At 42.3% G+C, this 12,122-nt stretch overlaps 1 long non-coding RNA gene across 1 annotated transcript in view; it reads right to left on the reverse strand.

The window, feature by feature from the left end:
* LOC108358005 (uncharacterized) overlaps positions 1–5,910 on the reverse strand; it is a 14,973-nt gene extending 9,063 nt beyond the window's left edge. The window contains exons 1-2 of the long non-coding RNA XR_001846691.1: positions 5,836–5,910; positions 632–640 (exon numbers count right to left, since the gene is read on the reverse strand). This is a non-coding gene — a long non-coding RNA (uncharacterized LOC108358005). The remainder of the gene's footprint in view (positions 1–631; positions 641–5,835) is intronic.
* Positions 5,911–12,122: the final 6,212 nt, after the last annotated feature.

The raw sequence follows: 12,122 nt of genomic DNA on the forward strand, positions 1-12,122 counted from the left end.
AGCTCTTCTGAAAGAGCTTCCGCATTATCTGGTGTTTCACTAACGTCTCTGATACCATCCAGTACTAGTTTAAACATATTTGGGTCGAACGATTCTTTATACCATCCTTTACCATACTTTTTGAAACATCTGCTAGAAGGGTTTCTTACATCACAGATTTCAATTAAAATCGCTAAATGATCACTCTGGGTATAAATGTCACTAATCTTCCAAGTGGTTTTTGGTGCCAGTGATTGGGTGCAAAATGCAATGTCAACGACGGAGCCCCTGCCATTTTTCTCAAAAGTGTTTTTGTTACCTGTATTCAGTAAGAACAAGTCGAGTGGTGCAAATGCCTTTAATAGGGCGTGCCCTCGTCGGTTTGTTCTAACGCTTCCCCATTCAACGGCCCATGCATTAAAGTCACCCGCTATAAGTTTTGGAGAATATAACATGGCGTCTTGAACTAGTCTATCTAGAAAAGATTCAAATTCTTGATAACTCAGGCTCGATGGTGCATAATAGCTATAGATATATATCCCGCCGATCCTACCTCTGACAAAATACTCCTGACTATAAGGTTTCTCAGCAAGACACTGCTCCCCATTGACCCATATAGCAGTTGTTTCTTTTTTACCTGATATCCATGTACCCTGGCTTGCTGTCTTATATGGCTCGCTTAAAATAGCGATGTCAATGTCTTCCTCTATAACGGTTGGACAGAGTAGCTCCTGAGCAGCTGAACAGTGGTTAAGATTTAATTGTAGAAGCTTCATACTTTAGCCTTTAATGCACGCTGATAGAATGGGCACTGCTTACCACCTGCAATATGGGCTTCATTGGCTTGACCACTAGATTTGCAGAGCACGCAAGCGGCTTCCTTGCTACACTGTTTAACATTGTGGCCTTTCTCCCCGCATTTAAAGCAGCAACCGCTGCGATCCTCATATTTGCAGGTCCGCGCTTGGTGCCCAAAATCTAAACACCTATAGCATCTGGAGAGAGGAGTTTTTTCCCGGATACGGCAAACTGACCAACCAATCCAAATTTTTTGGCACGTTAAAATCTTCTGCGCGATAAGCTGTGGGACAGATAGTGAAGCTATCTGTGTGCCTGGGTATCCCTTTCGGATGGTTTTGACCCAGTTTACATCGAAATCATCAATTGCCGATATTTGTTCAGTTATACACTTAGCTACATCTTCCTTGGTCGTGATCTCATCCATATCATGTATCTCAAGCGTGGTCAAATTGGACAGAGCCTTTATCTCCGCCACATTTCCCAGTATCTTTTGTACGCCTGCCTTGAATAACTGCGTATTTTCATCATACGCGTGCTTAAGCTCAAGTAGTATTTCACCTTTGGCCGTTTTGCGCACTCTTTTTACTTGTTCTCCGAGCTTGTTTCATCAGCAGAGCCTTTTACAGTCCTTAGAATGTCGCTATAAGACATGCCTTTCTCATTGACTTTCTTTATAATGATAGCGTTCGGCTTAACTGGTTTGGGTCTTGGTTTTTTTGCCTTCTTCCTCGTTTGTGTAACCCATTCACTAGGTTGCAATTGATTCGCGTTTGCCAACGTTTCGCTATAAGATGCAGCAATTACCTCTTTTTCACCATTTTTCTTTGTAGTAGAGCTCTCCTTTCGCTTTGGCGAGTTCACCACATGTTCGCTATAGGATGCAGCAATTACCTCTTTTTCACCATTTTTCTTTATAGTAGTGCTTTCCTTCGCTTTGGCGAGTTCATCACAATCCCGGATGTATCTTCTAGCCCTCGTTTACCAGTTTGACTCCCTTTCTTAAAAGGAGGAGAGGTCTGCGTAAACTTACAATACTTCACAACAGATCTAATTTTCTTTCTTCCGTTTGCTATGTTTGCCTTCTCGTAGAGCCACATTACCTCACTTACTAAGTACCTCATTGGCTGGTGAATGCTGCGCCTTGGAGGGGCCATCATACCAATAAGGTCCTTAACTTTACTACCTAAGAGCACAAAAGCATCTTTCTCTGCAGCTTTTTCGCTACTATTTGCTGTGTTTGCGTTGTTTCCCTCTTCGTGGTGTGTACCACTTAAATCAAGAGCAGCAACTCCAGCGTGCTCTACCGAGGGCCCCAAAGGTGATAAACACTCTCCTAGCCTACTATTTGCGGCCAAAATAGGTGACCTTGAGGTGCTCATGCTGCTTTTAAAGGGATCAGCTTCGATTTCATTACCCTCCATATTTTTCCCTTAGTTTCGGCCCTTTTTGGTGAGTTGGCATCAACTTTAAAGGGGAGTAAAGCTTTTAACTTTTAGGCTTTGAGCTTTGGCTTTTGTTGGATTGTGTCCCGGCTAAAAGCTCTAATCAGAACTTTATGTATATGATGAATTTTGACGTATGTCAAAATTATCCAATCAGCTGATTTCATTGGCGCCAAAACTCAGTAAAAAGCTTTTGCTTATTAAATATTACCCAAATAAGGATTTATTACCTTTCAAGAAAAATGCAAATTTCATACCTGAGTGGCCTCGATTTTCTAACAGTGGCACTGGCACTATCTTCACACTCTTCTATTTACATTCTCTGGCAATTTTCAGTTCGTAAATCACACTGTAAACACAATTTTTTTCGAGAGAAAAACAATAGCTTACGTCCGCACTGCACATATGTCATGTATGTATCTATGCACATATGTATTTATCGAGCACAGGGGTGCACAGCGAAGGTGCTCTCAATAAATTCCGCGAAGCCTTTCCAATCAGGTTTAGAAAAGTTGATATAGGTCGGGTGGTGTATCGATCGATATGACTATGGGCATATGGTCTGATGCCAAAGTCAGCATAGGTCGCCATGATACGCGGTTTATCAGACCAGGTCTGGCTATTGATATGTTTGGCGAGCTGCAGTAGCTGCCCATAATCCCGGTGGGTGCGTCGTCGTTCATTGTGCAGAATGTCGAATCGCCTATCTGCTCAGCCAAGTCTGTTCCCCTACGATCGCTTGGCAGGCTTGAATGCCAATGATCGTGGGGCGCATTAAAGTCACCTACTACCATACGGTTTTCACCTCTGAGGAGCGCACTTATATCAAGGTGATATCCTGCCAGGCAGCTGGTGACAGGAAGTATATGAACGTTAAATATTTCGAGCTCGACATCGCCTGATCGGATAGGATAGCAATGCCCTGATATTATAGGGTGGTATCGCTGCGGTCGATGTCTGCTTCAATATGACGATACTGCACGGTGTGGTGCGTGATGAACGCAAAGCCACCACCTTTATCTCGCTAGCGATCTCGACGGTACACGTTGTATCCGGCACAATTCAAAAATGTTGAATTGCTGTGCAACTTCGTCTCTTAGACCGCAGCTGTCAATATACCATGCCTTCCCATGAAGACGGTTATCTTCTCGATCTTGCTCTGAATTCCGTTACAGTTAAATTGAAGGAGCTTCATGTGGTTCGGGAGACGTGTTGTTATGCGGGATGTGAGGGATGTGTGTTGCCTTGCCGGCATTGGCTGTGTGCGATGCTGTGGAGGATGCATCCCTGTTATGGTAGTGGGTGTCGTTGCAATCTCGCGTGGTGCGCAGCCCTGAACATGAGCTACAGTAGCACCAGCCAACGCAGGTGTTGCACTTGACTGATGTCACTTTACGGGATATCCTGGTTTGACATACCGTACAGGTTGTAGGAGGAACCAGAAGTTGTTGGCGGCGGCGTGTGGGTGGTGGTGCGGTTGTGTGTTCTGTCGTGGTTGTGGTGCGGTATATTGTGTTGTGGTGCTGCGGTGTTTGTGTTGAGTTGCTGAGGTGGACTGGGGTTAGCCATGAAGGCTGCTCTGTTTGAGCAGCAGGGGGCCACAAATGATGTGGTCCACTGCCGGTGAGTCCGTAGGCCTGAGCAGTCGCTGAGGTGACTCCACCCGTCGCAAGCATTGCACTTAACTGAGGTGGAGTTGTGGTGTAGTCGTCTCTGGCATACACAGCAGGTGTAGGTTTCTGGCCCTGGGTTTGGCTCGATGCTAGCCCTGAGCCGAAGAATACGTAGCAAATTTAGCCCTATGGACGAACAACTTCTGAGCTATTTCGCCGACCTAAACGGGGTTCGATAGCCGAATCAACAGCCCTTGGTCGGGTCATATGTAGTTGCTAACGGCGTAGCAATTATTTGGCCATATATATGTACACATGTATGTAAATGTGTGTGCTCTGTTGCATGTAAGTGCAATTTTACGTTAGGGTACTTCCCCCTTCTTTTATTTGGTTGAGCTTGAAAGCCTAAACATGCCGTTGCAAGTTGCCACTTTTTGGTGCTCGTCATGGTTTCCTAAGGCTGTAGAATAAAAATGAAATAAACAGTACATGGCTTGACATTTCAGTGCACAAATTTTGAATATATTTATTCAAGTTTCAAAAATAGCGTATGTTTCCATGAATTACAAACAAAAAAATTAAACGGTATAGTAAAAAAAACGGAGACCACATATGAATCAGTTATACATAGTTTAAGATTGGCAAGCCCCTGACAATAGCCAGCCGATTAAGCTATTTTGTGCCACAAGATGGCCGAAGGAAGTAGGCAGGGCGCCCGGCAGAACGATCTCCGGGTAGGCGTCCGCATCTAGCACCAAATGTATTGAAGTCGATGTGAAGAAGTTAGGATCTGCCAGGCGAATGTTGTTGTATGTCGCGGCTATATAGCAGTCGACGCTAGCGGTAGGGCTTAGCTGCACATAGTTAGCGACTACTGCTGCGTGGATCGCCAGCTTAGCGCTTTGACCATGTTTCCGTCTCAGTCGAATCATGCAGCTTCGTTGGTGCCCGAAGCCAATCTCCCTTAAGCCCAATTCTCACATCAAACTGGCCGATATTATAGACGCTGGCGCGCACACATCAATTAAGGCGCGTATGAGGTGTAAGCGTCCTCTAGATTTTTTCTTGACAACGGCTGTGGGGGAAACTGCCGTAAATGGTCTCAAGCCCTTAGCGGCTATCGTTACTTGGCCGGTTCTTAAGGGGACGGGTAGTTGGCGAGGCGGAGTCTCCAGTCCACCCCGTCGTTCATCGCTGTGTTTCCGATCAACGCTGTCGCTCAATTATTTCGCCCTCTTCGATTTCAGGGTGGCGGGTTTGGGAATCCGTTCTGAAGTCTAACTCGTATATCGATAGTACCTTGTCTCGCTCCTCTTCGCTGGCAACCTGCTGGCTCCAAGGTCTCCGGTCGTATGGTGCTTATCATGGCATCGGCGGCATCGGTCGCGATGCGTCATCGACAAGCAATGGCCGCAGAACCGCCCTAACAGAGCCTCCCGCAAGAGCTCTTCCTGAATCTTTGCCTGATATGCTGGGCATAGTCAGATTAGGTGCTTACCCTCGCAGAAGCGGCACGCTATTTTTATTTATTTTTTATTTTTATAAATTTAATGGAAAGGCAATTTCGAATTGCAAAAACTTAATAGCTAAATTATTGAAGTTAAGTACTGATGTAAATTTAGAAGATTTGTTTAATATCTAATATACTTTAGAATTAAGTACTTGAATAAAAAAATAAATAATCAAAAACATTGGGATAGTAAAAGCAAGAAAATTGTCAAAACGGTTTTATAAATGAGTGTGTTTCATTAAGAGTGTAATTTTGTGTTAGTATGCATTTCCTCATTTACATTAAAACGAAAATACAATAACTAAAATGAAGCTGATTCTAATGAGATTTTAAATATTTTCATATTTACAAAAACTTTAATTTCAAAGATATTGAGTTTTATCAAATATGGTAAATGCCTAACAAAGGTTTAATTTTTTTGACAGTACAGTCAACTATGAGAGAGCTCCACTGAATTGTCACTTCTACCTTGTTGAATATGCCTTGGTACAAATCAGAGGTGGGCAAACTCACACTATCACACACATGCGCTTGTGTGCGAAGCAGCGAAGTCTTGCTCAACAGCCAGGGCTCGGACTATACCACATTTGTGGAAGAGATAACACTTTTTTTGCTAAATTACATTTCTACTACTTCTACCACCGTAAGCTAAAAAACTACCATATCTTAAAACTTCTTTTTTTTAATTTGTCCATCTGCGCATTAATGAATGAGCATTTTCGACAATAAAAAGTAACATTGCTTGCTTCGACATCCACACATGTATGATTCGTGCATCTTACGATAATTGACGATTCACTGATGCTTTGCTATCACTTCGGCAAGCAAATAAAATCAGTTGCTGCTGAGATTTCACTGCGCAGCTATTCGAATATCTCAGCGATTTTTTTTTTGCAAAACAAAACAAAACGTGCTTTATTTGCCCTAGAAAACATTAAAAATCGTAATAACCTTGATTTCGAATATTGAACCCATTCACCTTCCTTGAATTGAAATACAATCAGCCAGTTACACCCAAAAATTTTAAACTTTTTTTAAGAATTTCTATAAAAAGTTTAGGTATGCAGTTTTATAGCCTATTAAATTTATGTGCAAACTGGTATGCAGTTACAGTTCCACGGCTATACTCAATTCGACTCTTGCGTCCTCGTTCGCGCACTCTGGGCAACGTGCGCAACCCATGTGCAAGATGCGGTAACCAATCCAAGTGGAGCCTTGGGTCACGGGAGAAAGAGAGGGAGCTTCGGTGGAGCCACTCCGACTTATTCGGTTTAAGGGCTCACTGGAGTCTGCAGCGTCTGCTCACCAGTAGGTGCGGCTGCAAGCGGGTGTCTGCTTGTAGCAAACAGCTCGCTATATAAACGTTTATTTAGCTGCGAAACCACCCCGGTCCAAGCAACGGGTTGTGCGTTGAGCTTGGGACCCGCCACGTAAAAACCACTTCCAGTGAAGAAGCAAGGTAAAGCCTCGGATTATCGGATTGGACCCCCTTATGATGACGACCACGGCAAACATTTAAAGGACTACGATTTGAGGGCATGCACCTGGAATGTCGGGACCCTTAATGGGGTACCCCCGCTTCCAAGAAATGCGTTAGACGGGGCAAGGCAAGCAATGTATGGGGCCTTGCAACGTCTACTACAGCTGCCATTAAAAAGAGTGATTCGGAGTTGGATTTGTGGTGGGAGAGAGACTCCGTCGCCGAGTACTGTCGTTCACCCAGGTGGACGAGCGTATGGCCACAATCCGCATCACAACGATATTCTTCAACACCTCGCTCATCTGCGCCGATGCCCCGACGGAAGAGAAGGATGAGGTATCCAAGGATCTCTTCTATGAGCGCTTGGAGCGCACACTTGGTGACTTTNGAGAGAGACTCCGTCGCCGAGTACTGTCGTTCACCCAGGTGGACGAGCGTATGGCCACAATCCGCATCACAACGATATTCTTCAACACCTCGCTCATCTGCGCCGATGCCCCGACGGAAGAGAAGGATGAGGTATCCAAGGATCTCTTCTATGAGCGCTTGGAGCGCACACTTGGTGACTTTAATGCCAGGGTGGGCAAGCAAGGGATCTTTGGAACCACCGTCGGAAAATTCAGCCTCCACATAGAAACGTCCGAGACCGTATTGAGGCTGATCGACTTCGCCGGGGGTAGTATGCAGTACTAGGTTCAAGCATAAAAAGATCCATCAAGCTACGTGGCTGTCTCCGGATTGAAAAAAGAGAAACCAAATCGATCATGTTATGATAGGCGGAAGGCATGCTTCCAGTATTTTAGACGTACGCACACTCCGAGGCCCAAACATCGACTCGAACCACTACCTTGTTGCAGCCAAGATACGCACCCGCCCCTGTGCAGCAAAATGTGCAACCCAAATATGCAAGGAAAGCTCAACGTCGAAAAGCTGCAGTCACAACAGACAGCCAGTGTTTCGCTACTCGACTCTCCCACCTGCTCTTAGAGAGCTCTCTTCAACAAACCGAGATATGCGAGCAGTGGAATCACATTTCCCGCTCAGTAAGTACCGTCACCGAAGAAGTAGTCGGATTTCAGCGAGCCCGAAAGAACAACTGGTACAATAAGGAGTGTCAGGAAGCTGCAGAGAAAAAAGATGCCACCAAAAGGGCCACGCTGCGATCGGGCGCAACGCGCGCGCTGAGACATAATTGCCGCAATAAGAAGAGGGAGGCCGAAATACGTGAATGCAAAGAACTTGAAATTCTGGCGACTTACGGAAGGTTTCAAGACCAGGGCGTACTGCTGTAAGGACAAACATGGCGACCTAGTAACCGATATTCAGAACCTACTTAAATTATGGAGGGAACACTTTTCCGCCCTACTGAATGGTAGCAGCACGGAAATTTTTGAAGAAGAACCCGAGCCCGCAGTCGATGATGACAGAATCGACGTTCCACCGCCTGACTACGACGAGGTACGAATAACAATAACGCGGCTGAAAAACAACAAATCTGCTGAAGCTGACAGCCTGCCAGATGAGCTATTCAAGTACGGCGCCCAGTGTAATATTACGGGAATCTAGTGGAACTTTAATAAAAAAAATTGTGTTCCAAATCGGGGAAAAAATGTTTTTACGAATTACAATGCAATGTTANAATGTTAGGATGTGCTGCACATGTGTGTGCAAATACGAACCCTGCTAATAGCATAAAATGAAGCGAAAAGATATATTTGAAACTTGGTTGAAAGCAAAAAATACTGAGAAGAACAAATGTATTATTCACAAAATACTGGAAGCACACAACTTACAAGATTCTGAATCTAGTAGAAGGGCTCTGGAAATTTGTGTTAGCCGTCTTAGTAGCAAACTTAAGGAAAAGTGGGAGAAATGTAAGCGGATGAAAGCAAGATTTCAATTAGAAAACCAAGACTGGTTAGAAGGAAAAATCTCATTTCCATCTGAATTTCTCGATAATCTGCCGTCTTGTAGTAAAATTTCTGGAGTTGGTCGGCCCGAAAAACATTTTGAAGACTGCCACTTAAAAGTGAAAATAAGGAAATTGAAGGAAGTGGTCTTCTCTTCATCACAAGAGAAACTACCTCTTGCGACAAGGATGAAGTTGATGTCTTCTAGAAGGAGGGATGCTGCTAAAATTGTAGAGGAAGTTTCATTTTCGCCAATTTCGCACGCTACAAAAATAAAGAAGGCTCGAGAATTTCTTAATAGAACAGATCCAGAGCTTTCTCCAGAAGCTGTCTTGGTCTGGTTGATGCCAAGTATAAAACAGTACAACAAGCGAAAAGCGTACATGCTAACATATATCCGGCATATAATCTTGTTAAAAAAAAAAAAAAAAAGAAGTGCTACCCTCCAGAAGAAAGGATTATTATTACTGATACCTCCGCAGAAGTAAAGCTACAAGAGCTCCTCGATCTAACGGCGAAAAGAATATGTGAAAAAACCTTATTGAGGAAATGTATTATTCTTCATCTGTGTTACAGTTTCGACTTCTGTCAAAATGGGGCTATGATGGGAGTTCAGCACAAAGACAATATAAGCAAAGGTTATCAACTGAATGCTCAGAAGATGGCTCNAAATTCTGGCGACTTACGGAAGGTTTCAAGACCAGGGCGTACTGCTGTAAGGACAAACATGGCGACCTAGTAACCGATATTCAGAACCTACTTAAATTATGGAGGGAACACTTTTCCGCCCTACTGAATGGTAGCAGCACGGAAATTTTTGAAGAAGAACCCGAGCCCGCAGTCGATGATGACAGAATCGACGTTCCACCGCCTGACTACGACGAGGTACGAATAACAATAACGCGGCTGAAAAACAACAAATCTGCTGAAGCTGACAGCCTGCCAGATGAGCTATTCAAGTACGGCGCCCAGTGTAATATTACGGGAATCTAGTGGAACTTTAATAAAAAAAATTGTGTTCCAAATCGGGGAAAAAATGTTTTTACGAATTACAATGCAATGTTAAAAACAAATAAAATTATAGTTTAAAAAACTAAACCCTCCCTATTATAATTGCCATTCGTACTGCCATCAGGTATGTAACTTGAGAATAGAAATTGCTGCATCTTTTAGGCGCATCAATATTACATAGTTACATCCCGAGCTAATAAAAGGAAGGTAATAATAAAAACCCTTATCGGCTCAGATTTGTGTAGGAGAAGTCCCGAAGTACAGAATTTTTTCACTTAACAAACACTTAAGCTTCAGTAGCAATCTCGCAACAATTGATAAAAGGTGTAGTGTGTCATTTTTAATAAATAATTACGTAAAATTTTATTGAATATCATTTCCTTGAATCTTTAAGTAAGGGAAACAGGTAAGTTTTATTATTTTATTACTACTCATCATATCGAAAATTTGCAATGTTTTCAACTCTCTAGATCAATTTATTTGAATCACAATTCTCCACTTTGCATTTAGTTTTAAAAAATTCTCCGTATGTCCCCTTTTTGAAAGTACTCTTTACTCCTCCTGCAATTCATAGACATTTTAGGAAAACTAAAATCGTTTGCCCAGATTGGCCCATCTTTAATTAATTTAAATTTTTTACAGACTAATAGCCAGGGTTCGTATTTGCACACACATGCTCTGCTCACACACACGCCAGATACACATTCAACNAAAAAAAAAAAAAAAAGAAGTGCTACCCTCCAGAAGAAAGGATTATTATTACTGATACCTCCGCAGAAGTAAAGCTACAAGAGCTCCTCGATCTAACGGCGAAAAGAATATGTGAAAAAACCTTATTGAGGAAATGTATTATTCTTCATCTGTGTTACAGTTTCGACTTCTGTCAAAATGGGGCTATGATGGGAGTTCAGCACAAAGACAATATAAGCAAAGGTTATCAACTGAATGCTCAGAAGATGGCTCTGACGAAAACCTTTTTTCCATATCGTTTGTGCCCTTGCGTTTAATTAATGACCAGAGAAATGATATTGTATGCCAAAATCCACGCCCAAATTCCCCACGATTTTGTAGGATCATCAAATTCTGCTTTAAAAGGAATCCAAGGATGTAATAATAACAGAGGTGAATTTAATGAAAACTTTTGTAGCAAAATTGGAGTCAAGCCATATTACCATAGATAACATACAACTTAGTTGCAAACACAACTTAATGTTTACTATGGTAGACGGAACAATTTTCAGTACGCTTTCCCAATATAGCTCCACACAAAAGTGTTATATTTGTGGTAAAACGCCCAAGGAGATGAACTTAGAAAATACCTACACACCTGTGGATGGCATGTATCTATTTGGTATATCTCCCCTCCATTCGTGGATACGTTCATTTGAGTGTCTGTTGCATATCTCCCAAAAGCTTGACATAAAAAAGTGGCAAGCTAGATCAAACGAAAAAAAGATTCTGTAGCTTCAAGAAAACAGCACATACAGAAACGTTTCTATGCTGAAATGGGACTTTTAGTAGATACGCCAAAACAATCTGTTGGTAACAGTAATGACGGTAATACTGCCAGAAGATTTTTTAGGGATGCAGAGTTATCAGCAGATATCACTGGAATAAATGTTGAACTAATTCAACGATTCCATGTAATTCTGGAAGCGTTATCCTGCGATATGGAAATAGACCCGGAGAAATTTAGCTTATTTGCCGAAAATACCAGAAAATTATATGTACAGAATTACCCTTGGTACTACATGCCAGCTAGTATCCACAACATTCTAGTTCACTCAAAAGAAGTTTCAAAAACCTGCATCTTACCTCTAGGCCAACTCGCAGAAGTGGCTCAGAAAGCAAATAATAAAGAATATAGACGAAACTGTGAGTTTTTTAGTCGAAAAACCAGCAAAAAAGCTACAAACAGAGACGTTTTAAATCGCTTCCTAATGGCTTCAGATCTGCTTCTTTCATCTAGATCGTCTCCGAAAAAAACATCCATAATCTCATGTCTGGGAAGTTGGCATACGGTATGACGCAAAACGAAAAAAAAAAGTTGTTCTGAGTAGCCTTCCAATAGTTCTAGAGTTCTTGAAAAGGGGAAAAAAAGTTCTGGATATTTTCACAAAAAAAATTGATTTGAAAATTGGGTATGCCAGATTCACGCAGCATACGACATGTGGCAAAAAGGCAAATAAAAAGTTGTTCTGAGCAGCTTTTTAATAGTTCTAGAGTTCCTGAAAAGGAAAAAAAAAGTTCAGCAAAATTACGCCAAAAAAACACTATTTTCGAAAAAGTCGAAAATGTTAAAATTTAAAAAAAAATAAAAATTTAACCTGTTCTGAGTAGCTTTTCAATAGTTCTAGAGTTCCTGAGAAGGAGAAA

Source organism: Rhagoletis zephyria, unplaced genomic scaffold, assembly GCF_001687245.7.
Source record: "Rhagoletis zephyria isolate East Lansing unplaced genomic scaffold, Rhagoletis_zephyria_1.1 Rzeph_scaffold_00191, whole genome shotgun sequence".
In the NCBI taxonomy this organism is placed as follows: domain Eukaryota; kingdom Metazoa; phylum Arthropoda; class Insecta; order Diptera; family Tephritidae; genus Rhagoletis; species Rhagoletis zephyria.